We start from the raw sequence: 24,239 nt of genomic DNA, 5'->3' as shown, positions 1-24,239 counted from the left end.
CATTATCTCTGTGCCACCTTTTATTAAGACTGCAGAGTCTCTGCTCTTCTGAGATGAAATTTTCCCTTGGCTGTCTCAAAAGGCTTAAGCACAAAGCAGGCTGGGTTGAACACTTTATCCTGAGGTGAACTGTGCTCTCAGGAAACGCCCTGTAATTGTACCCAGCCCGTGCTGGTTTTTGTCCTGCTGCAGTGATGCATGTCTGTGTTTTAGTGTTACTGGGTGAGGGCTGTAAGATGGGTAAAAGTTGGTAATGAAACACTTACAGGGGAGGTGGGAGTGCAATTATTTAGTAGTTTTGAAAATCTGAGTTGCTTACTCTCAAGTATTCACCTGCTGGTTTTGTAAGAGAACCATTTCTGCTAGAAATTGTTCTGTTCTATAGTTGTTTTAATGCCTGTGCATTCTTAGTACTTTTAAAGAGAAGGAACATACTTTTTTCTTACTCTTCATTCATTAAAATCTTACTTTTAATTGTGGAAGAGTGGTTGAATCATTAACAGGTTGGGGCTACTCCAGTCCAGCTGAATATCTACAAGTCTACACATTTTCTGCAAATCCATCCACAGGAATCCTAATAAATGAGGCTGTATCTAAAATCTCTGATTCCTGACTGTAAAGGAAACAAACCCAACTGTCAGTCAATAGACACAGAAAAGGAATATTGACAAAAGCAGGGCATGAAGTAGAAACAAATTTCAGATTTGGTCCTGTAGAGAAATGTGGATGGTCATGTGAGTAAAGGGGTGTCCAGCTCAGAGAGGCTGATTGTCTTGGGGGGAGCACATACCTTGGAAAAAGAGCATGCAGACATCTGGAACCCAGAAATGGGATCCAAACTGGGGAAAGAACTGAGTCTGAATGAGTTTTAATACCTCAATACTTGGGGCTATGGACTGGTGCTGGTAGGGAGCACCTGCAGGCATTTATGTAAGAAGCTGTTATGCTGAGTAACTAAATAAAAACTCAGTGTTTATTCCTAGCACATTTCAGTTAGACTTTATCATCATTAGATTACTTTATCTCATACTGTTAGAGACTTTATCTCATACTGTTATTTTGGAAATACTGTAATGCTAAACCATGCTTGAAGTTGTTTTAAACTTAAAAACAACCCCCCCCCCCCCCCCCACCAAATACTTGATGGCAGTGCATTACCTAAATTTACTCTTGTGTTGAGCATTTTAAATTTGCTTTATTGCAGCTTCACTGCAGTTTTATTTTTAGTTAGTTCCTAGTGAGAATAAATAAATAGAAGGCCATATCCGAGATTTCTACATAGGTTATTTTAGACATATTTTTTTCCTTTGCTGCATGTAATAACTCCTAAGTAATGTTGTAGGTACTACAGAAATAAATAGTGCATGTTTAATTTTAGAGGAACTGCATAAATATGGCAAAATAACTAGAAAGCAGCAGAGGAAAAGAGGTTGCTGGTTCAGATGTTGAAGGCAGAATAGGTGAGACACTGGGGCTGAGCAGGGAGGCAAAGCTCAACAGCTTACCCAAACAGGGCTTGTAGGGAGTGACTTTAAAAACATTATTTTGGACCTAGGTTGTCCAGGCAGAAGTTGGCTGAGCCTAATTCCCTGCTCTGGAGGAATGCTGAGCTGCTGTAGGGCATCCTGCAGGCTGTTCTGGTAATCCTGCTTTCTGAGAGGAGCAAACATTTTGCAGACATGCCAAACTTAGCTATGTAAATCTCCTCTCAGGAAAGCAAATACCCACAGCAGCCACGTATTTAAATTCCCAATCTGAAACCTCCAACACCACTCTTTTTTTTAAATTTCATTTTAATTTAGGCAATCATCATATTGCAAATGGAAGCTATTAAATCTTTGCACAACAGGAGCATCTAAGATTGAAGTTTCTTCTGATCTGTCCCAGCTGCATGCAAAAAGCCAATCCTTACTGGGAGATCATTTTCTAAGCTCCTGTCAGTGAAGCAAATAATGCAAAGGGTTGAGTAACCCTGTCAGAGGAGTTCCTAGAGGAAGGATTGGGAATCTGGAGAGCCTCACTTGCTTCAAAATGGTCATTTCACTGCACAGACCTCCTGACATGTGTGGAGTAGCATCAGCTTGAAATGTAGTGTCAGAATTTTCCAGGCTTTCCTTTTTTTGTGTGCACTGCTTTTGTGTCACTCCTATATAATATTTTTGCTTGGCACCATGTGGTTTTTACACTGCTGCAAATGCTTTGTGAATGTCTGTTCTCAGTGCTTCTTTTGACTTTTTTTTTCTTTTAATTAACATCTGCATGCCAAAGCTCTATTTTTGAGGTCAAACCTATTCTGCTGGTCACTTTATGGGAATTTGTGAAAAAGAGTCTGTTGCAAGTCCAACAAAGAATTTTTTTCCTGGTACTGTGATTATGTTGTTCAAAAACTTTTGCAACTTTTTTGATGACACTGGTCTGAATTTTCTTTGCAGATGACTCAGGGCTTTGCTGTAAAACTTGTACACATCTAATTGGACAATTTACAAACTGTTCTTCTGGAATAAACTGGAGTAACTTGGCCTTTGGGGGTTTATGCTGGGGAAATGATTTACATTTTTGTTTGTAGGGCTTCAGATTAGAGGGCGTGCTGAACTTCAGTAGATGTGGAAATAGTTTTTTCAATGCTTTACTATGTGCTACAATACTGCAGTGGGAAGCTACTCACACCTTCTCTAAGAAATGAAAGAAAGAGGTTTTTCCATAGTGAGATTCATTGTCTTTTATAAACCCATGCACTGAAAATTTCTGTCTCTGCAGTGCCTGACTGGAGCAGGGGCACAGATTGCCATTTCACACTAAAAGACTTGCATTTAGATGGCTGAGGGTGGGGGGATTCCTCTCTGCCTCTGCTGCTCCTGGGTGGAAGGAGGATTTCAATTGCAAAGGAAGAATGATGCTCAGCAGGATGAAGAAGGGTAGCATTAGGGCCTAGAGTATATTCTGGACTGATTATTGGAAGCCAAAGGGATAAAATTCTGGTGATTTTACTAAGGTAATGTTCTCCTTTTAAGGCTGGCTAATTTCAGCTGAGCCTAAGGAGGTCACCTTCCTGCTAGCAGATGTCTGTGGAAGGGAAATGGTGCCCTGAAGTGGAGGGAAAAGATTGTTACCTTGAATAAAAGTGTTCAATAAGTAGGACTAGGAATGCCCCACAACTGACTCCAGACTTTGATATGTGCAGCAGACAGAAGAAGCTGAGCCAAGGTTTGCTCAGGGCAGGCACAGGTTTGAGAGGTAAACCAGGATTTAACAATGATGAAGATGGAACACCGGTGCCCCTCACTTTCTTCTGTCACAGCATGATGAAGTCTGCACTTCCATAGTCTGCTCTTTCTGTGATTTAAAATCAGCTTCCTCCACCTCCCCTCCCTCCTCTCTGCTGTCAGCAGTAGCATTTTCCAGATCCCTTCCCAGGGCTTAAATCACATTCTGAGCCTGAGCAGTCCTGGCTCTCGGGCCCTGGATGGAGATGCTGTACAGTAGTCTGTTTTATTTACAGGAATGTGTCTGTAATGAGAAATGCCCTCTAGAATTTCCCTCAAAGAATAGCCTGGCTGTTGATGTGCCCTGTTCTCTGGGAGACCCACAGACAAGGCATATGGAAAAATATTCCTGTGAATGTAAATTTTCTTCTGAAGTTCTTAGGTATATTGGGATCTGTGGTCATTTTGTGTGGTTTGGAGTGCTGCTCTGCTCTTTGCCCTCTGGAAGAGGGGGTTGTGATTCATAGTGGTTCTCTGGGAGAAATGGTATTGTGTGATTTATAATGGTATTCAGCACACAACAATTATTTCCCAAGTGCTCATTTAAGAAAAGAACCACTAGAAGTGCAGGGGGGATGCTTATGTTGCCTGATAGGTTCAAGACAGCCTCCATCATGCCCAAAATACTCTGTGGGTACTGGTGGGAAGATCTGGAGGAGCCATGTGGCTTTTTACTGCAAAATGTGACAGAGGCACCCTATAAGCAGTGCAAGAATCCTTGGGAAAAGCTGCAACCTTTTATGCACCTTCCAGAAAGGACTGGGCAGGCTGTTGGGCCCCTAACTGTGGGGAGTGCCTGTGAAATTCAGAATCACAGCATCTGTGCTCCACCAGGGGGTTTGGGCTGGCCCTTGCTTGTGGGAGCTGAAGCTGTTGCTCAGGTCAGACAAAACCAGGTGAGGAGCTGGCCCATAACTCCTGAGCACTCTGAATGCATTATGTTCTGTGAGTTCAGAGTGTACCTCCTCCTGCATTTGGGTAAAACCAAGTGTCTTCTCAGGTCCAGGAGTGGTCTTGGGATAGCTTTGCATCTGACTGCCAGATCAAATTGTTTGGGACCTCTGGGCACTGCTTGGGTGTAGGGAGAGCTGTTGTACCCTGATGTCTTGCTGTTGATCAGTCGTTCCCTCCCTGCATTTCTGATTTCTTTCTGTCTTCACTTAATCCCTTTCCCTTGGTGTGTGAGCTGGTGTCAGAAATGAAATGTGTAGGTGCCCTTTACTCTGCCTCCTCCCTGTAAGCTCAGTTGGTGCCAATGCCTTGTCCAAGAGGAACAGACCCCTTGGGGTGAATAAATACCTTTTTAATAAAGGCAAAAAATACTTTGCTCTTCCTGGTGCCAAAGGGCTTTGCTTGTAACAGCAGCAGGCAGTCCCTGCCTGATTCTCTGCCAGCACCTCCTTATCCCAGGGTTTCCTAGAGGGGAGCTTTTTGCCTTCAGTGATGTATTACTTGCAAAAATAAGGAATTGTGCCCTTTACTGACTAGGCGTAGCAAGTTTCTCTTGTTAAGAATATTTCATTAAAACTTTATCCCTGTGTGCTGCAAACTGCTTCTGTCATAACAGCGTCCAGATGTGCATTTAAAGTTGTCTGTATCCATTGGTTTTGATAACCTCCTTTGGCAACTTTCCCTCTGCGCTGAACACTATTCATTATCATGAGAAGTTCTGCTTGAGTGCCTGGGTCTCTCCTGGTTTTTCCTTTTTTTTTTTGGTCTGGATTTTTTTTAGTGAGAGGCTCAATAAACTCAAACTTATTCCATGCTGGTGAAGGCTTTAGAGTTACAGTTCTCTGGTTGCAAATAAGTTAAAACAAACCCCAATAATTTTGCCTTATCTCCCTGGTGAAGCTCTGTCTGCAGGAGCTGAATTCATCCTCTTGTTTCTGCTGCTTTAGCGTTATTCCCCCTGCCTTTTCCATTCAATGCACCCCAGCCTCCCAGCACAGCACAGCTCTTCTTTCCCAAGCTTTGATTGAAACTTCCTCCCATTTCAGTTTTGCTTTACCAAGAGTACTTTGTGCTGGGCAGTAAAGGAAAGACACAGCTCCTCCATGCTGCCCTGTGGAGCCCATGCTGGGAATTCTTGTTCCCATACAATACCAGCCTTCCCAAGGCAGGCAGTGGCAATGGCAGGCACATGTCATCCTCACCCTGGCAGGCAGTGGCATCACTGGGGCTGGGATGATTGTTCCTGCACCCTCTGGACCTATTTGCATTCATGCATACACTGGGAAATTGTAAGGATTTCATGAGAGCTATCACTAATAACGCTTCTCAGGAGGAGCTTCTGGGAGGGACAATGTTCTTTCCGATTTGGGAGGTTTGCATTTTGTCTGTTTGCTTGCAAATACTTTACATCAGTCTTGCATTTTTGTTCTGTTTTTTTGTTCTGTTGAGAAGGCATATTTTGAATTCTCAGCAGGATTTTTCTTTATGGCACTCTAGAATCACAGCCACAGATAAAATAAATGTTGAATCTTCAGTTTTTAAGTTATCAGCAATCTTTGGTATCTTATTTTCCTTTTCTCCCTAATGATGTACAAATCTATAAAAGGGACTTTTCCTGATTTTTCGCTTATAATCTTTCACCAGTGGCTGCTGCTACTTTTGACTGCTTGCTTCATCCTTGCATGTGAGAGTTTTCTGGGAGGGTATTGGTTTGAATGACCTGGATGTTGACATCCCTTGGTACTGACAGAGCTGGGTATATAACCACAATCTGTCTCAGTAATGACACGTATCAGTTTCAGGAGAGTCCTTAAATTGGGCAATTTTTGCATCATCCTGTCACCTCACATTTGTGGCTTGCAGCTGTGCCAAGGGGAGTTGAGTTCAGCAAACCAAATGCTTTTCTTCATCCTTGTGTATTTGTGAAGTGGTTTCTGGATGTTCTTGTCTCTTACTCTGCTTCTCTGATTAAGTCTTCCTCTTGAAAATCTATTTATGATGCAAGTGATACTCTCTTGCATGTTTTCTTGAATATTTTTCCATCATTAATTTTCAGTTTTATCCAATACCAAGCCTATTGCTGAAAATTCAATGCCTAGAGATATAAAATAAGTGAATGTGAAGATTTCAGCAGTAACTTTTAGCATAAATCCATTAATTGACCCTTTTTTATCTTATCTGGCAAGAAAAGACGGCATTAGGTAGGAGAAAAATTAGGGAGTTATGGTTCTGGCTTACTGGATACATGGAAGATCAGAATTTCAGAACTTCCCAGATTTCATTATTCTCTGGTCTATCATTTTTCATTCCAAATGGATCAGCATCCTGTCAATGATGCAGTTTTGTTTTGTTATTGCAGGAACAGCATGAGTCAATATGAGTTCAAGCAGATAAGCAGCACTTGAGTAATGTCAGCAGGCAGAAACAGCAAGTGCTGCTGGTGCCAGCCCAAGGCTTGGCTGGAGATCTGCTCAGTGCTGCTGGGTCCAGCCTCTTGCTGTCCTGAAAGCCAGACTGACCCTTTTCACTGCTACTTGACATGCTGCCAATGTCCAAAAATGACCAAAGTACTGACTTCTATCAAAATTTTGTCATCACTAGAAAAGAGCTGTTGTTAGCAATGGAAAGATTACAAGTTAAAGAATGGACTAGCCCTAGTTGTAGTCTTGCCTTTGCTATGTGAAGCAATTTTCTTGCAGTTTTATTTCCTTTATTTCTGACTGTGGTAGAATTAAAAGTGGGTTAATAAAAAAAGGCATTTTTTTCTGATTATTTCAGTATAATCATTGCATAATACTCTAAAATTTCCCCTGGAGTAAATAGTGCTGTTGCTGTGAGGCAAATGTGTCTCATAATCTGAACCTTTGAGTATCCAGTACAGGAGAGCCCCAAAAACCTCATGGAGCAGGGAGGAGGAAAATTGGGAAGAGAAATCCTTGGATTGCCCATGCTAATGGCCTCTGCCTTCTTCATGCCTTACAAAATGGTAAACTCTGTGCATCCCTTTTTCTAAATGACAAAAGAATCTGACCCTTTAATCCTCTTTCTCTAGTTGCCTTACATCTGTACCTCGCTTGAGTTCAGTCTTAATGTAGCAAAGCTTTTTAAGTGTGTTAAATAGTTTTCCTTAATCAAAGATTCCCAGAGGCCTTCCTTTTCTGGTTTGGACTGTTTCCACATTTCCAGACAGAAGAAGCAAAACATGGTAACAGTTTTGCCTCCTTGGCATGACTCACAGAAAGCTCTTATCAGTGTTTGAAAGCATTTGGGCTCTTTTTCTCTGAATAGTGGCAATAAAATTTGTCTGATGTGTAGGTACAGTCAGGACAGAGCTTTCCATCAGGCTCAGGGGCTGCTGCTCACACTGCTGAGTGTGCTCCAGGGTGAGCAGCTTGTCCTGGGGGCTCCCAGGGCTCTCCACATCCTACTGCCTGTGAACTGGCAGCACCTTGCACATGAAACTACCTTCCTTTCCTTCTATTCCAAGGCAAAGGACTTGAAATCTATGTACTTTTAGGGTTTTTTTCACACCACTTCAAATCTACAGCAGGAAGTTGATTTGCTGTTTTACCACCCAAAGTTTCTTCTCACCATCCTCCTGTGGCTGTGCCAGCACGTGGCTGCCCCTCTCCTGTTCTGCAGCACCTCCACTTATATTTGGTGCCAGCCTGGGTTCTGATAGACTTTGTGTGGTACAGTTCTCACTGCAGGCAAGTGTCAAACACATTTAGCTCGTTCTGTCCATTTATGACCCTCCTGCACCCCTGCTCTTCCTCATCAATTCCTTCTCTGGTCTTCTCCAGCTAATTTGCTCCTAAGACTTGCACCCATCCACACAAAGAGTCCCAGACAGGATGCACAGGACTCCTGGCATTTGCAAACAGTTCTTGCATTGTCTCTGCACTATTTCCCCCATTTTCATCTGTCTTCTCTGCTGAGGCTGCAGGGCAGAGATCCCTTCTCTGTTTTCAAAGGTGATTGTGGTTTTGGCTGAGCCTTGCAGGCTTCTGCACAATACAGAGTAATATTTGGTCTAATTTAGTTAACTGTTAGCATTGTCTTGATATAATGCAGCCTATGCTGAAATTTTTGTGTTGAAATTGCCAAAAAACCCCATGGTACTGCAGAGCAGCCCCATACCTGTTTAGAAGGGCAGTTCAGGCAATGTTGAAGAGTGTGTCATGATGTGCAGCATATTCCTTCTAGGGTAAAGCTGGATAATTTATATGCCTATAGAGCTCTCTCTATGAGAGTCTGTGTGCTTTTAAAGGGAGATTTATCATTCTGCTCAGGTTTTATAGAATTGTATGGGTGTTGTCCAGGTTTAAAATTTTATTGGTCACCTTCATTGTGACAGAAAATTGAGTTTTGCTTTTATTGGTTTACAGTGGTGGCTGGTATATGTCATACCACTCACAGTAAAAAAAAAAAAAAAAAAGACCTAACAAAAAAAGACCAACCAAAAAACAAAGTCTACTTTAAAGCAGGAGACTGCTGTATTTCATATTTCCACTGCCTCAAGGAAATAGCTTAACATTGCTCTACTGCTTTTGAAAGAAAAATGTTCTGGCTGGCGTGAGAACTGAGGTGGGCTGTTGTATCCCTATTTCACATTAAAGAAGCTAAACTGTAGGGAAGAGCTGCTTCTATGCTTGTCACAAATCTGTGGCAGAGAGCCACGGGTTATGAAGTGCAGATGAATACTGAGAAAGTTTCTCTCTAATAAAAAGTGTGGAACCATTTTCACCAGCTCTCTTTCCAAGGAATGGCCAGCGGGCATACAAGACAAAAGGCACCCTGAGATAATTGATACAGATAAAAAAAGCACCAGAAGTGACAATGGCATGGAAGACATGCCGTATACATCTGAGGGACATGGTGCATACTCAGATTTGCAGGCTGCAGCTCCAGAAAGTAATTCTTATTTTCCCCTCCTGTTCAGATTCCCTTGTTCACCTTGAGTCCTGTTTCAGCTTGTGCTGGTTGAGAGCAAATCCTGTCTGAAGGCCACAGGGGGGGTTTCATCCTTCACGTCCCCAGCCATTTCTGGGGCTGAAAGGAAGGGGTGGCTTTTTCCCACTAGTATCTCTTTTCTAGAATGCAGCAGGCACTCAGGAAGCCAGGCAGGCTTGGGTTATCCATATCTTTATGATACTTAACATGTCAGCTCTGCATCTCAGCTGGAAATTTGAAGTGTAACTGTGATATTATCATAATCATCACAGGTAAATGGGCAAAGGATTCTTGGCCCAGTGGAGATTTCCTCTTCAGTTTGGCCACTGCCATCCCCTGTGTGTGTTCTGTTGCCATAATTTTGCCTGAGCACACCACAAGTGCCCAGAATTTATTTCTGAGATCCATCAAACACATCATTAAATTACTTTGGCGGGTTAATTGAAGGAGCTACATGAGTTCAGGCAATGAACATGAGCTGGGATGAGCTGAGTGCTAATCCCCTTGGTGTGTTCTGAAAGCTCCTCTCAAAATCAATAAGTACGCAGTTATTTTCCACTTTTAAATAAATATTGCCACAAAGAGCCCTGTCCTTGCAGGTGTAGGCAGTGCTTCTTGGGCAGTTGTGTGAAGATATCTTTTGGAGGAGGACACAAAAGGGCAAACAATAAACCCAAAGGAAAACACTTTTATAGAGCAAATCAGATTAAAATCAAGCAGGTTGTGGAGGAAATGATGCCTGGTTTAGTGTACTTTAATTAATCTTCTTTAGGTTCTCATCACTAATTAATCTCTTTTTATGGTCCACATTACTGCATGCAACTGCATATTTCCAATGTGATAGCTTGTCCTAACTGCTAGTATATCCTTGTAAAATAAATAAGCAGTCCTTTTTGCCTGCAGTTTTTCTCTGTGGATTTCCAACCTGCCAGTGCCTCTCCTGAAATGCAAAGTAGCTGTGGTGGGAGACAGGAACCTCTGCATGATCAGAAATAACTTTTAAGAGCAATAACTGGAGCTTCTGGCTATTTGAAGGATGTGATGCAATAACGTCCCTGAACAAAAGACTCTTTTTTGCTTTTGGGAATTTTAACTCTTTTTAAAATCACCCCTCTCTGATGACTAGTATTTGTGATAGAGTCAGTGTAAGATGACCAGGGCAGAGGATGTGTGATGGCTGTCACCATGGATGGAGACACCATGATGCAAGTGAGAGTGAACGTGGAAATGCCAGAACTGACTCTTCTCCTGGATTTTGCTATGATCAAATCCATCTCCATGCAGTCAAGTGTTTGCACAGCCCTAGAAGCATCCAGGGTTGGACAAAGTGCTTTAAAATGAATTCATTTGCTTTGAAAAAAAACCCTTTGGAGGTCTTGCTTTGGCTGCAAATCTATTGGGTGTCTCTTCTTCCACTGCCAGCTGTGGTGTCTGGTGTGAGGTGCAGGACCAGGGTCAGTCTCTAAGCACTGCAATAATCTAAAAGTAAAGACATTCATGATCAGACATCACTTTCAGCCTACTCTGTATCCATGCTAGTAGATGAATGGGACTGTGGCTGGCCAGTTGTTGGATTAAAAGGCTTTGACACCCAATATTTTATCAAGAGGGAAGGAATGAGATTGATTGGCCTGAGTAATCTAAATACAGAGTCTGTGTTTAACTGAGCAGTAGAAAAAAAAGTTTTCCATGTTTCTGACAGGGTCTTAAAGAGGCTTTGCAGATCCTGAGGAATCATTGATATCTGGCTGGAGAGAAGCTGAGAAAAATTAATTGCTGCTGTGTGAAGGGAGGCCCTTTCACTGCCAGTGGTGTGCAGCATGCTGCCTCTGAGAAAGAGAGAGTGAAGAGGGAAACAAAGCATGAGAGTGAGATGCATGACAAATTAAACCTCTGGATAACCCCATGTCAGTAAATCACTTGCCTCAAACGCCAGTGCTTCATTCCTCAATATGCCATGAAATCGTGTAAAAGCAGGGCTTCACATCCTGTCTGTTTGAAGCTGAGGCTTTACTTAAATGCCGAAAATAGTGGCTCTTGGGAAAACTCTGTATGGCCATTCCATACCACAGGGTGTACCTGGAAATGGTGTTGGAGTCAAAACATCCCGTGGTTAAGGTGGAAGAGGGGAAATGCCTATGCTGTGATATTTGGGAATGTGGAAATTTGGGAATGTTATCTTGAATCTCCACAGAAAATCAAACCAAGCTTCATCAACGTGGTGCCAGCCTCGGTTCTGTACATTTGTGGCAAGTTGGGACCTTTCTGTGCACTGTAACGTTCTTTTCCAGACCCTCATACATGAATGAAATTGTTTAATTGCACCAAACTCTCCTTAGTTACTAAATAATCAAGATAACTGTTGCTATACAGTGACTAAGGGTAATGCAGCATTCCCAATTAAATTATATATGTGCTGGAATGGGGCCAGAAAGAGCACTTTGGGCAATCTTTCCTCTGCCTCCCTGTGCTGTCCCCACTGCACAGCCCCCCAGAGACCTCAGGCCAGATGCAGCCCATGTGTTTGGACAGATTTGCTCCTTTGCACTTCCTTTGGTAGGCAGGGCAGAAGTGGAGAGGATCTCTGTGTGTGCACGTGTCTTTTCAGGCACATGAAGGAATTCAGTGTCTTTGTTAATGCTGTTTTATTAGAGGGCTTAAAACACAATGACAAGCTCTCAAATGAGCTCAAAAAATGCAAATTCTTCTCCCTCTTGCATCTCTTTGTGACAGTGGTTACTCAGAAGTCCTGTGACTAAGGCAGTAAAACATGGCTCCCAGCTGAAGCTGAATTGTGGTGTAATACTGCTGCAGACTCCTGGGTGTTGCTGCATGGCAACAGTTCTAGGTGCCTGTGCTTCCCAAATGGTGTTGCATTTCAAATCCAGATGCAAATTCTGGTAATGCCCACTGTCCTTCAGGCTCCAACAGAACCCACCAGTTCCAGCCTATTGTGGCCACACATAAAACCATGGAACTAGCTGCGTTATGTGTCTCCTCCTGAATGAAATGTTGACATTTGGTGTGTTTGTGATGCAGAGATGCTGCCAGGAAGGAGAAGGGGAGAAGTGCACGGGCAGAGTGCTGGGCAGCTGCCCCTGCACAGCCGACTGCATTTAGGTGTGACCCACTGTAGGCAAGGGGAGGTTGAGCAGAGGGATATCCCCACCTGAGTTCAAGGAAACTGTGATTTGGGTTTGCTTTATTTCAGAATGAAAGTTTGGTTGTAAACTGGATAATGTCCACTTTGTGTTTTACAGCAGCATCTCTGAATCTGCAGGGACAAGGCAAATGGGGGGAAAATGAGAATACAGAGAACTGTTTCTTAAGGGAGGTTTTAGACTGGCAGTAAATAAGTGCAGACTGTTTTGGAGGGTTTGGTTTTGTGCACCAGAGGCAAGCTCTCATCTCTGGCTGTGCCTGCCATGCTGTGAGCTGAGAGCTCAGAGCTGCTTCTCCAGAGGTTCCTCAAGAACCCTTCCACCAGGAGTAGCTGGTTGGAGCTGTGCCTGGAGAGCTCTGAGACTCCTGACCTTCAGCTCAGCTCTGGGGTTTGATCTCCTCTCTACTCTGGAAGAAGCTTTGTCTGGTTTGTTTCACTCAGCCAGCATGGAAATGTGCACATCTCTGTTTTCCAGCCTGAGACTGTTCTCCTCTTTAAGTCTCACTGAACAAATGAGATATTGTTCACTAGTTCTGAGAGCTGTTTGTTAGTTAAGAAAAAAAAATCCTTTTTTCTCTTGTAGCAGAGAAAGTTACTTGTAATAACAACTGGGTTTACACTATCTTGTTTTAAAAAAATTCTAATAAATGTTTAACACATTAACAAAGTCAATACATGTTCAAGCAGCATCTGTATTTCCTATACTCTTTTTTGAAGCTTGGCATACAAAGTACCATTTAAATACCATGGTGAAAAGGGCAAGCATTCAATTTAATGCCTTTGAAATAATTCTGGAATTAAATCCTGGGCAATATATCTCAGTCGAACAGTGTTGCATGTAGCCACATGCAGCCAATGAGCCATCAAAGGCAATGCTTCAAATCCCCGTGCATACAGTACACAGATCCTTTATTTCTGCTGTCATAACACAAATCATGAACCTTGATTCTAAATCAAACACAGGTAAAAGAAAAAAAGGAGAGAAAATAGAACAAGAGGGAAAAGGAGGGAGTAGCTTTGTGGCTAATTGGAAAGAAATTTGAAACAATGGAGGTTTCTTTCAACACCATTAATCACCTCTGCTGGAACATCCTTCCCAACCCAAGCTTCTCTTGTCCTCGTTGCTATTTTCCCTCTGTAACATGGTACAGAATGTACATAATCATTGCTCTTGAGAGCCATTTCTCTCATGCTGTGGTAGAAGGGCTCAGAGTACAGGCCTGTCACAGATCCCTTCAGGCTTGGTGGGGCTGGATGTTTTCTGCCTTCATCTGCTGCCCTGAACTCCCCAGTGAGGACACGGCTGCTCCTCCTGCCCCGTGGGCTGTGGGGGGGAAGATGCTGATGTTTGCTAGCCAGCACAGCTGAGACACCAAGGATGCAATGCAATGAATGCAACAATCCTGAATGGGAAGTGGGGGGAGGAGGATATTTGTGTACAGAGTCAAGACGTGGGTTCTGCCAGCACTTCCCCTACTTTGTTTTCCCCCAGGCAAGGTAAACGTGTGCAGCAGCTCAAGATCCATGCTGGTTGCCTCCAGGCTGCTTAATGGCCAGTGTCAAATGAGTGATGGCTGTCAGCCAGCTCCATAACCATGAGCACTCACCTTCCTAAATCCTTGAGATACCTGGAAGGAGGAGGAGGAGGCTCTGCTGAGGGCTGCTCAGGGCTCCTGCTGCCCTCAGCAGATGAACAGCACTGGCAGTGTATGGAAAGACACACCAGTGACCTTGGCCACCTTGATTTCCACAGGGACTCTGGGAACATCAGAGTGGGTTATTCCCATTCTGTTTTCCATTTGGTTAAGCTACTTGCCAGCAAAACAGCTGAATGGGCACTCAATGTGGATAATTACTACTACTGCTATTATTTTATATATATATATATATATATATTGTTTTTTTTTTTTAAAGGTGAGAAGCCACTGCACCTAAGAAGGTTAGTAGCTGTGAAGTGAGGGGCTGTGAGCTCCACATGCATCATTCCCAATGTCTTTTCTTGGCTGGTTAATGTTTTGAACAGCTTCATGGGGAGGGGTTTTAATGACTCATGGCAGAGGTCCTTTAATTGCACGATGCTGATGGAAGCTGGAAAATGAGCAGCTGTAAGAAGCACCATTGTGCTGGGTGAAAGGGGTTTGAAGGCTCACAGGTAGCGCTCGTCTTAAAACACCCAGGGTGAAAAAGGGGGGAAGAGGGAAAGGTTATTATTGCTGCTACAGCTGCATCAGCGTGGCACAGAGGCATGAGCTGTGCTGAGATGTCAGGGAGGGGATCAGCCTGGGGCTGTGCTGGAATGCTGTGGCTCAGTGTCCCCGTGCTGCTCCCACCTGCACAAAGCCACATGCACATGTGGATCACATTCATGTGTGGAAAGGTGTTCCCTTGCAGTATTCTCAAGTGGTGAGTGAAGAAGCCTGAGTGGGAATTTTTAACTACAATAATCCTTTCAGAAATAATTAGTAATCTAGTAAAGCAATAATGAAAAATACTTAGGAGAGTGGAGAAGAGATCTGAGTATGTCCTTCAGCTTGCTGTGTTAACCAAGGTATTCCCAAGCTCTTACTGTTTATCTTTGTAATGCAATTTTTGAGCAAAATAATGTTTTTTCATTCTTATTTAAATGTTATCAGCAGCTCTCACTAATGGAGTGGTTAAGAGGTTATAACATTTTAGCAAGCTTTGAGTTTTCTCTGGTTTTGATCCTCAGGCAATATGACAGATTCTTGTGAGATACTTCAATTTCTGGCAAAAGAGGTATAGAAAATAAATCAAGCTTTACCATTATAATTAAAATAGCATTTTCTACTTTAAAGTGTTTTTGTCTATGTGTTTATATAACACAAACAAATTCAGGGTGTTTTTCCTATTCTATTCATGTCTTTAAAAAGACCGGTCCTCTGTATCCAGCATACATTAATGTGATCAATACAGATATTTTCCACATTCCACTGCAAATATTTATAAACTATACACCAATACAATTTACTCTAAAATGTAGTTTCTCTCACAAGGGTTTCCTGCTCGTCACGGTATTTATCCAACTGGAAAACACTGAAAAATGGGAATGTGTTAGCAGAACAAGCTAGAAGGATACAAATCATCCTCTTTCTTCCCCTCTGTGGGGAATAACGTGAATATTTATAGATCTGGAAACTTACAGGAGTCTGTAATGAGTAAGAGCTGAGCCATTCTTTGTGCTGATGCCACTTCTTGCTTTGACCTGAACATCCATCAGTTAGGAGCTGTAGCACCAAGGAGACTGAATCAAATCAGTCATCTGTACTTAAACCAAATTTCTGGGTGTGTTTTCCATTAAAATTGCAGTAGAGCAGGAACAAAGTTGCAGAGCCCCACAAGGATGATGCTGTTTGCAGCACATGGCAAAAAACACACTTCAATATCTTGGTCCTGGGGAGGGGAAAGAAGGTGGCTGCTTGTTTTTAGACATTGCTGTGGAGTTGCCTAGGTCAAACACAAGACCTATTTGACAGGATTGTCTGGGGCAGCCAGCAGTGCTCCCACATGGAATTTAGCAGTGTTCCCAGGCCTTGGAAGCTGTCATTTTTTGCCAAACTGTTTTATGTGGAAGGTGGGTAGGGTTTTATTGGAAGTGAAAGCATGCTGATAACACAAAAGAGGAGGTTCCAGTGAGCTCCTCTAGCTTATTGAAGCCAACTGATGGAGCGGGGAAAGGAGGAGGGTTAACACAATCCAGTGGGAAAGCAGAGAGCAGAAAAAACACATCAAAGCAAAGGCTGGGCAGGGGTCAGGAGCAGTGTCAGATCCAAAGAGAAATGGAGAGGGGAAAACCTGAACTCCCTGCAACTTCCCTGACAAAGAGAGCAGTCTCGGGTACTAGAGGGAAGAGGGGAGGCCGGCTAAAATGGAAACACCACAGGGAAAGGATTAGAGAAATCTGGAAGAAAGAAAACTCATGGTGATTTTAAAAGTAGGGAGAAGAAAGACAGACAAGCAGGGTATCTCATGAAAAAAACAGTGAAAGCTGTCATTTTATCTGGTCTGTTCTGGGTTTCCAGGAAGCAGGTAGGAGCAGAGCTCCAAAAGCAAGTGGGAATGTGCCCATGTCTTGTAAGAGGAGATGTAAGGTTGGGGTTTAGCCTAGCTCATTCTTTATGCAATTCTGTCATGCAAAGGTCACATTGGAGTTTGTTGTTGTGTGCTTTAGAACTAAAGGCCTTATTCTGACTGGGACAAAAGTCACTTTGTAACATGTGAATAGCCTAAGTTAAAGCTGCAGGATAGACCCTCAATTCCTTGTTCATATATAGCCAAAACTAATCAATAAAATATATTTAAAGATCACTTGGGATTATAGATGTTATAAAACCCCTTCTAGAATGTTTAGCTTTTACCCAAGTGTTTTGGCTGGGCATGAAGCAACTGTGTCCTACAGCAGTAAATGATCATAGAGGAACTGGGAAGCTGTCTGTTATAAAATGTCCTTAGTAAAATTGTGTTGTCTCAGGATGGAGGCAAAGCAGCCTCAAGCAAAGAACATAGGGCAGGAAGAATGGATTGTGTTAAATCTGGCTTTGGAAAGGGAGAGGAAATAAGTGTCAAGCGTGACACAAGCTGTGCTGCTGTGTCCTCATGCAGGGACTGGTAGGAAGTGGGGTGTAGGGCCACACATGCAGCTTCCCAGCAGGAATGCCAAGCATTCCCTTCAGGAGAAGTCTGACTAGCTGATAGCAAAGCAGAGAGGAGGCTCCTACTGGCTTGTGCTGAAGCACTGGCCCTTTGCCTGGCTGCTGGCAAGCTGCTTGGCAGGCTCTCAGGCACTCTGGGTTTCCAGGGCCTGCTGACTCAGCCATTCAGGCTGTTCCTGGCTCCAGCACCCACAGGTTTAGGATAGATGTGTCCCAGCAGCTGCCTGGGTTGATGGTACCCAGCTCCATGGTTTCCATTTGGAGAAGCCAGCAACCTCTGCTGTGCCCTTCTGACAGCCTGGGAACAGGCTTGGGGACACCTGGCTCCCTCTCGGGTTACTGGAAAGAAAAGATGAGTGCCTGGCAGCTCAAGGGACCGAAAAATGGGAATCTCAGCTGTTGTCTAATTTGGAAAAACTTAATATTGTTTTGATGAGTTTTCTTTCTTATTTCCTGCCTGTAAAGAATGCTCCAATTTCTGGTCTTCTCTCCAAAACAGAATGATGATAATTTTATTCCAAACTTCCTGTGGACTAAATTTCAGTCATTTTACCCTCCAGATTAATTAGATTTTCTCTTGCATTTCTGTTGTCCAGACCACAGTCTGTTTTTCTGTGCTTGTCCAACTGATCCCTCTGGCCTAGAACTCTCCCCTTTTCATTTTTATGTTGTATCTGTAAAAAGGGGTTGTGAATCATATTGAGTTGTTCATGTTAGAAGAAATCTGGGGATTGGTGGATTGTCTGAGGGATGGATTCATACACAGGCAAATGAGGGCTGTGGGAAGCTGGAAGAGGAGAAGTAAAATTATGTGGAGAACTGGGCTGGCCTTCTATCCCCAGGAGTAAGAACAGTTCTCTTTTTTTTTCTCTACAATTACTGCACCTAAAATCAAGGCTGAGTAGTCTCAGAGAAACTAGGAGAAGGAGTCAGAGAAGTGTAAATTACCACAGCTTCAAAAACCTACAGCTCTAGAAAGAATAGCATGTCCTACAGAGAATGGCAGCACTGAGAACAGCTCTCTTCCTTTGTGCAGCCTAACTACATAGGGATGATTTTTGTGCTGTAAGATTTTGAGTCACATGCTGAAGACTGAGATGTCCAAAAGTGAGGGGGGTTTATACATCTGATTTCAGGAACGGGATTTTGCGCTCCCTGATATCAAACATTCATTTCAGAAATGGTTACTCAGGGAAAGTATGATTGCACACCTCGTACTTGCAGATGCTTTAGTTGCATGTCTTCATCAATTGAAAGCTGCAGAATGCAAACACAGCTTTGGGGTACCCAGCTATGAGCTCTGTGCGTCTCAACACACAGGGAGATGTTAATTCTATTTCTGATGGGCCCTAAGCAACTGTGTGCCTGCTTGCAACAACTTCCTAAAATACAGTTACAGAGATGTTTCAGGAGTCTCCCCTGCTCTTCTGAGGCAATAACAATTTTGTTTTGGATAACAAAAATGCCTCTTACAATGGTCTTACTCTAAATATCCTTGAGCTCACTGCTTTGCAATTCAAAAGCAGGCAGTAATAAAGCACTCCTGGAATGTAGAGACTCTTTCTCCACCCTGCCAATAAAATCTTGAATCATTTGCACATTGCATTTAATTCTTTTATTGTACCAAAAAGAAAGTTCTGCTGATGTGCTCATTTAAGCAAGATGTTAGTGTCACTCTTTTCTACTCTGTGGTGCTGCATCCATCCTCAGTCTGCAGGAATGTGCTTCTCAATGCAATTGGGTTTGGGTTGCGTGCTGGTTGGTTTTTATGACCTTCCTTCTATTCCAGCAGTTGTGTTTCTAGGGGCAGCAGGTTTCCTCTGGAGATAGTCATTGTGACATTCTGTCTGTTCCCTTCTCCTTTCTGTCATTGCCTTCTGCTCCCTCTTCTCTTTCTTCTTCCTCTGCAGTGGCTGTTTAAGGGGAAGGGGCCATTGGTGCATACAATGCACTGGACCCTCAGCCCAGATTGTTGCTCTTCACTTTCTAGAATTGCTGTGTAGTGCTGAAAGAATGTGAGCAATATTTATGGTATTGTGTATTACAATAGCAGCCAGAGGCCCAAAGCAAACACAAGGGCCTTTGTGCTTCCCATCCAGCAAACAGAAGTCCTACATCATGAAACAGCAAAATGCACAAGACAGGCATTGAGTTGGGGAATGTCCAGTCACTGGGAGTTTCCCACTTCTTAAGCAGCTGCATTTTGTGACTGGGATTCTCTCTGTAGAGCTGGAATAATAATTTCCTCTGTCCATGTTTAAATCTTTGTTATACGTTACAAGATTGTCTATTCTTGTGTTGAGCAACCATAAACAATATTTCATTTTACTTTTTCTTCTTATACCCCCTTTTCTCTGAGACTGAATGAGTTTCCATATATTCACTTTCTCCTCACCTCCCTCTCTTTTGTTTAAGCACAGACTCACAGCAAATCTATCAATCCCAAACCAGCCATTATACATTTTTGTCCTCTTGAGGAATGCATTTATATGTGTAGCAAGGTCACCAAGCTCTCTAAAGACTGCTTGTTAAAAAATCTGTGTGATTGCTCACATTTACATAACTCTTGCCCTGAGAACTGGGCAAAGCCTACCAATAATGTATATTTGACCTTTATCTTTCTCGAGACCTTTGATGACAAGGGGTACTCAGAGTTCCCATTCTAAGCACAGCTTGCTCAAGGCTCTGTGGGTGAACATGAGCCATAAATGGTGGGTTTACCTGTAAAATAGCTCAGCTGAATAGGATAGAGCAGATTCTTGGCTTGGCTTTTTCCCACCCTTAAAGTTGACTTGAGGTAAAGAACATCAGTCATTGTTCTCTGCCAGCAGAGTGCCTGGGAAATACTTGGGTACACCTGGTCACCAGAAATCTTTCCTAGATCTTTTCCATCAGTTAAAGACTTCATGAAGACCTGCATTTTTCCAAATCTGGTGTAGAAAGTGCATGAAAAACATTTGGAAAAGGCTACCTGGTAGTTAATGCTGGTAAACTTTATTTTAAAGCCTTTAGTAAGGGCTCCAATGTTACATTAGTTACAGAAGTCATGAGGACAAAACCAAATGTCAACGGGCTCTTAGGGTAAGGCAGTAAAGCCTTATGTATGTTCTGTTACCTTAAGATGGGTTTTTGGTTTTGTGGCATTCCTGCACAAACTGGAAAGTCAGATTGTGAGTAGGATGTGATGCTCATATTAAAAAAACAAAAAAGAAGGAAAAGAAGGAACCAGCATCTACAGTAGATATAGCAAGTAAATGTTTTCCCCTTTTTGCATTATTGTTGCCAAAACTGTGGGGGTTTTTTTCAGGTGTTTTTGGTTTTGGCAATAGTAAGAGAATGTTTGGCACAAAACAAAGTAGTTTTGTACCCCAAACATATACAATGAGCTCCAAAAAGTTGTAGATGTGTTTGACTGGGAGTAAATTTGCAGGTTGTGCCCCATGTTAAGCAAGCAACATACTTTGCAAATTAGGAAAAACAATATTTAGAACTGGAACTTTCAAGGTCCTTCTGAGCTTTTAAATATTTTTGTCTCCGACAGGTGTGTTGACACAGAACATGCTTATTGAGATCTTGCAAGGTGTAACAATATTAATATTAGTTTTGTGGAATATTACAGAATTAGTGTAGAATTATTTAATGTATGTAGAATTAAAATATTTGGAGTATGTATATATTTAAAGTAAAATGTGTATATTTAATGTAGAATTATTTAATAGGGTTTTGTAGAAAAATATTAGATTGCTGCCTGACAATTGGTAGTGAAATACTTATTCCTTATATAGTAACATGGCTAAAAATGGCACTTCAGGAAATTACAAAAGCTCCACCTTACACTGTTTTTCCATGGCTGCTGTTTCATTTGAGATTGGACACAGGAAGAACCCACAACCATGCTTACCTGATGGTGCCAGAAGAGCACCATCCTCTTCCACCTTTTCTTGCACTGTTAATGTAAGGTATGAATCACAGTTACTGGTGGCTATGCCTTCACGATGATGTATGGTGGCTGGGACGCGTGTGTGTGTAATTAATGAGAGGGAATTGCATGGCTAATTCCCTGTGCACTGCTGACATCCTGTCTGCAGCTTTGTCCCTGAGTTTTACTTACGTGCCTCCAACAGCCGGTTATTGCATTACATCCTTATATTATATAAATAAAGCCTTGACCTTTGTCCTTTGCAATATTGGTTCAGTGCGGGTTCTTAATTCAATTTAGAAAAGAAGCCTGAGCATTAAAACCGTTTGAATCTCCTTAAACACCTCAAACGTTGATGGGGCAATTTCTGCTTTAGAGAAAGCACTAAGGCTCAGAAATTGCCTTCTAGCTTTTTGTCATTGACAAATGAGTGCGTGTTCCTTCACTCTGAAGCTATGCAGGAAGCCCTCTCTGAGCAGGGAGTACACATCCTCCTCTGCATTGCAAGGCAGCATGGCTCTACAGAAACTGTTAGCAGTGCAGTATTTTGTTTATTATTTCATCAAACAATTCTGAAACAATAACCCTTCTCTGAGGCAAATAACCCTCTCCCTGCTGCAGGAAAATCTCCAGTACTTTTCTTATTTTACCCCACTACCACATTCTATAGCTAATTTAAGGCCTGTGTTTCTGCATCCTCCCTGGTAAAGCCAGGCTGACGCTAGAAATATTGCAGTGCATTAAGACAGACACCAGTTTGTGGGTGTTGGAAGCTCAGGTGCTCTCCAGGAAAGGTCTGATCTCTTTTGCCTGTTACCATCCATGTAGTTGTGTTGGGGTTTTTTGCAATGTGTGTGTTAAAAGTGAAGGCAAGCAGGTTGCTTATGTCTCTGAGTGTCTAAACGCTGTTACTGCTGAGCTTCAGTTCCCCGCTGGTTAAAAATGGGCAGCAAGGTGCTCAGTTTTCTTCTGTGGATATTGTGGGATAAATTCATTAAAGATTAGGAGTATTAGAGCTAGACACAATCTGGCTTTTATTAAAATCATTGTGACTGTAATGCTGTTAGTACCTCTGTGCAAATCCTAGCAAAAGTAATTTTTTTATAATGATGAGGTACAGATCCTCTAATTATCAAGGACAACTCAAATTAGCACCATGAATATCTGCTATAAGTTGAGACTGCATGATGTGAAGCATAATTGATTTTTAATATGGTAGGGCACAACTGCTGTTAAGTTATATACAATGTCATTTTCTCCTGTTGGATATTTAGCAGTGTTTTGAAGAAACTTGCATGTGATTTATACCATTACTAGAGATTTGGGCTTTAGATCAATTTTATATTATGTGTTGATTCTAAACTTGATGCAGTTAGAAAATCAGAACTAAGAATTTTTATTTTGTATTTTATTCTTCATTGCAATTTTTTTTTTAGTAGAGCAAAAAAGGATTCCTAGCAAACCTGTGCTTCTCCTCTTTTGGGAGAAGTAAAATAAACCTTGAGCACTGATAAGCTGATTTACTCCCCTTGCCCCTCATTTTTGGGACAATTATGTGCAATCAGTGATTGCATGAAGCTGCCTGGATTCCATGTAAATGATACGTCTTTGGCATATGGGAGTTTTTGTAAATCATTTAAAGCAAGGCATTCTTCCATGCTTGGCAGAGGAAGGATACAGAGAGCTTTTGTACCTCACTTGCACTGAATTGAATATTTCTTTAATCACCCTGGAGAGGAATGCACTTGATTGCATTCTGTGAGTTGTGAATTGTTGTTTTTGGGTAGACCTGGTGGGTAATGAATGACCTGACTCCTCACTGCCACCCCCTCAAATCCACCAGCTCCTCTCCCTTGGGCAGGACCTGCTCCACAGCGGCAGCAATAGTCCAGAGAAAAGAATGTGAGGGGACAGCCATTAATAACAAAGCTGGCAGCCCCCTGTGAGGAGAGCAATTTTCACATGAAAATCTTCTCCAAAGTAATGAAGCCTTGCTACATTTGAAGTCTTAACAGGTGATTTCCTGTTAAGCACAGAAGGTGATTTCCAGGTAAAGATTTATTTTCCCCCTGAATGAAGGGTGAATACTCTATTTAAACACAGACAAGAAACCCAAACTGTCAAAGAATTAGCATCTAGTGCAGAAGTTTAATGCTTGAGGTTTTTCCCTAATAAGTTGGTTAAAAGGCAGTAACATTAATATGACCGATTATTAATATGACAGAAGAGGGAAACTGATGAAATCTTGTGACTGTTTCTGCATGTGGCTATGTGGTAAAATATTTAATTTTGAAGTCTATCAAATCTGAACCTTTTCTTCCCCTTTTTCATTTACAGAAAACAGCGTAGGTGAGGCCAGAACTGAAAGAGATATTGTGCTGTCATCAGTTTAGACATTTTCCTAGGAAATACTATGAAAAATACTCAGGGGGAAAAACATATTTCTCCATTTTTTTAATGCTCAATTTTCACTCATAAACTCCAAGATTAAAGTAGTCACTTTAATTAATCCTGTCTCAATCCTCAGACACAAACAGTGGAGAGAAGCCCTGTTCTGCTGGGGTATTAAATTGACAGAGTCAGAGTATCAGAAAGCTCAGAGGAATCACAGTCCTTGGCTCCAGTTTATGAGCCACTTACCAATTTGACAAATGTAATGCAAATTTGACAAATGTAACTTTTTCAGTGAAGATGCAATTGTGTTTTGTGACAGTGGGGAGAAAGGAGTTAAACTGCAGCAGCTGCTTTCCCTCTGCAGAGAGAGCAGTGATGCATCTGCAGCCAGCCTGTCCCTGGTGCTCAGCACAGAAGGGATAAGCCACTCCCAGGAGGCAGACAGGGTAATGCCATTAGTGAGGAGCAAGAAATTCTCATCCCATGTTTGGAGCAGCTTCTAGAAAGTGATGTGTGACATCCTGAACCAGCATGAGCACATCTCATCCCTACTGAGCTCAACAAGCGTGTGGGGGCAGAGCTCTGCCCATCCTATTTTCATTGAATCCATGTGTTGGAGGCTTTATTTTCACAGTGGTCAGCAAAACCTCTGGATACATGTCTGCACAACACAGGTGCAAGCCTTTGGTTCATGATCCCCATCTGGGAGTGAGGCAGGCCGGGCTGGGAGCTGTGCTTTGTGTGCTGAGGAGTGGAGCTCGGGCTGGGTGACGCAAACGAAAAGGGATTTCCCAGCTGCAAAGCCTTCACATCTGGTGGGACCCAAGCATGTGCATGGCTGCCTCTGCCCATATGTGCACATATATCAAATGTAAACATGAATCCAGCTAATTTTCACACACTTGTTACAGCTTCCCCTGTCTCAG

Source organism: Ammospiza caudacuta, chromosome 12 (genome assembly GCF_027887145.1).
Source record: "Ammospiza caudacuta isolate bAmmCau1 chromosome 12, bAmmCau1.pri, whole genome shotgun sequence".
Lineage (NCBI taxonomy): Eukaryota > Metazoa > Chordata > Aves > Passeriformes > Passerellidae > Ammospiza > Ammospiza caudacuta.
Note: the sequence above shows the minus strand (reverse complement) of the source record.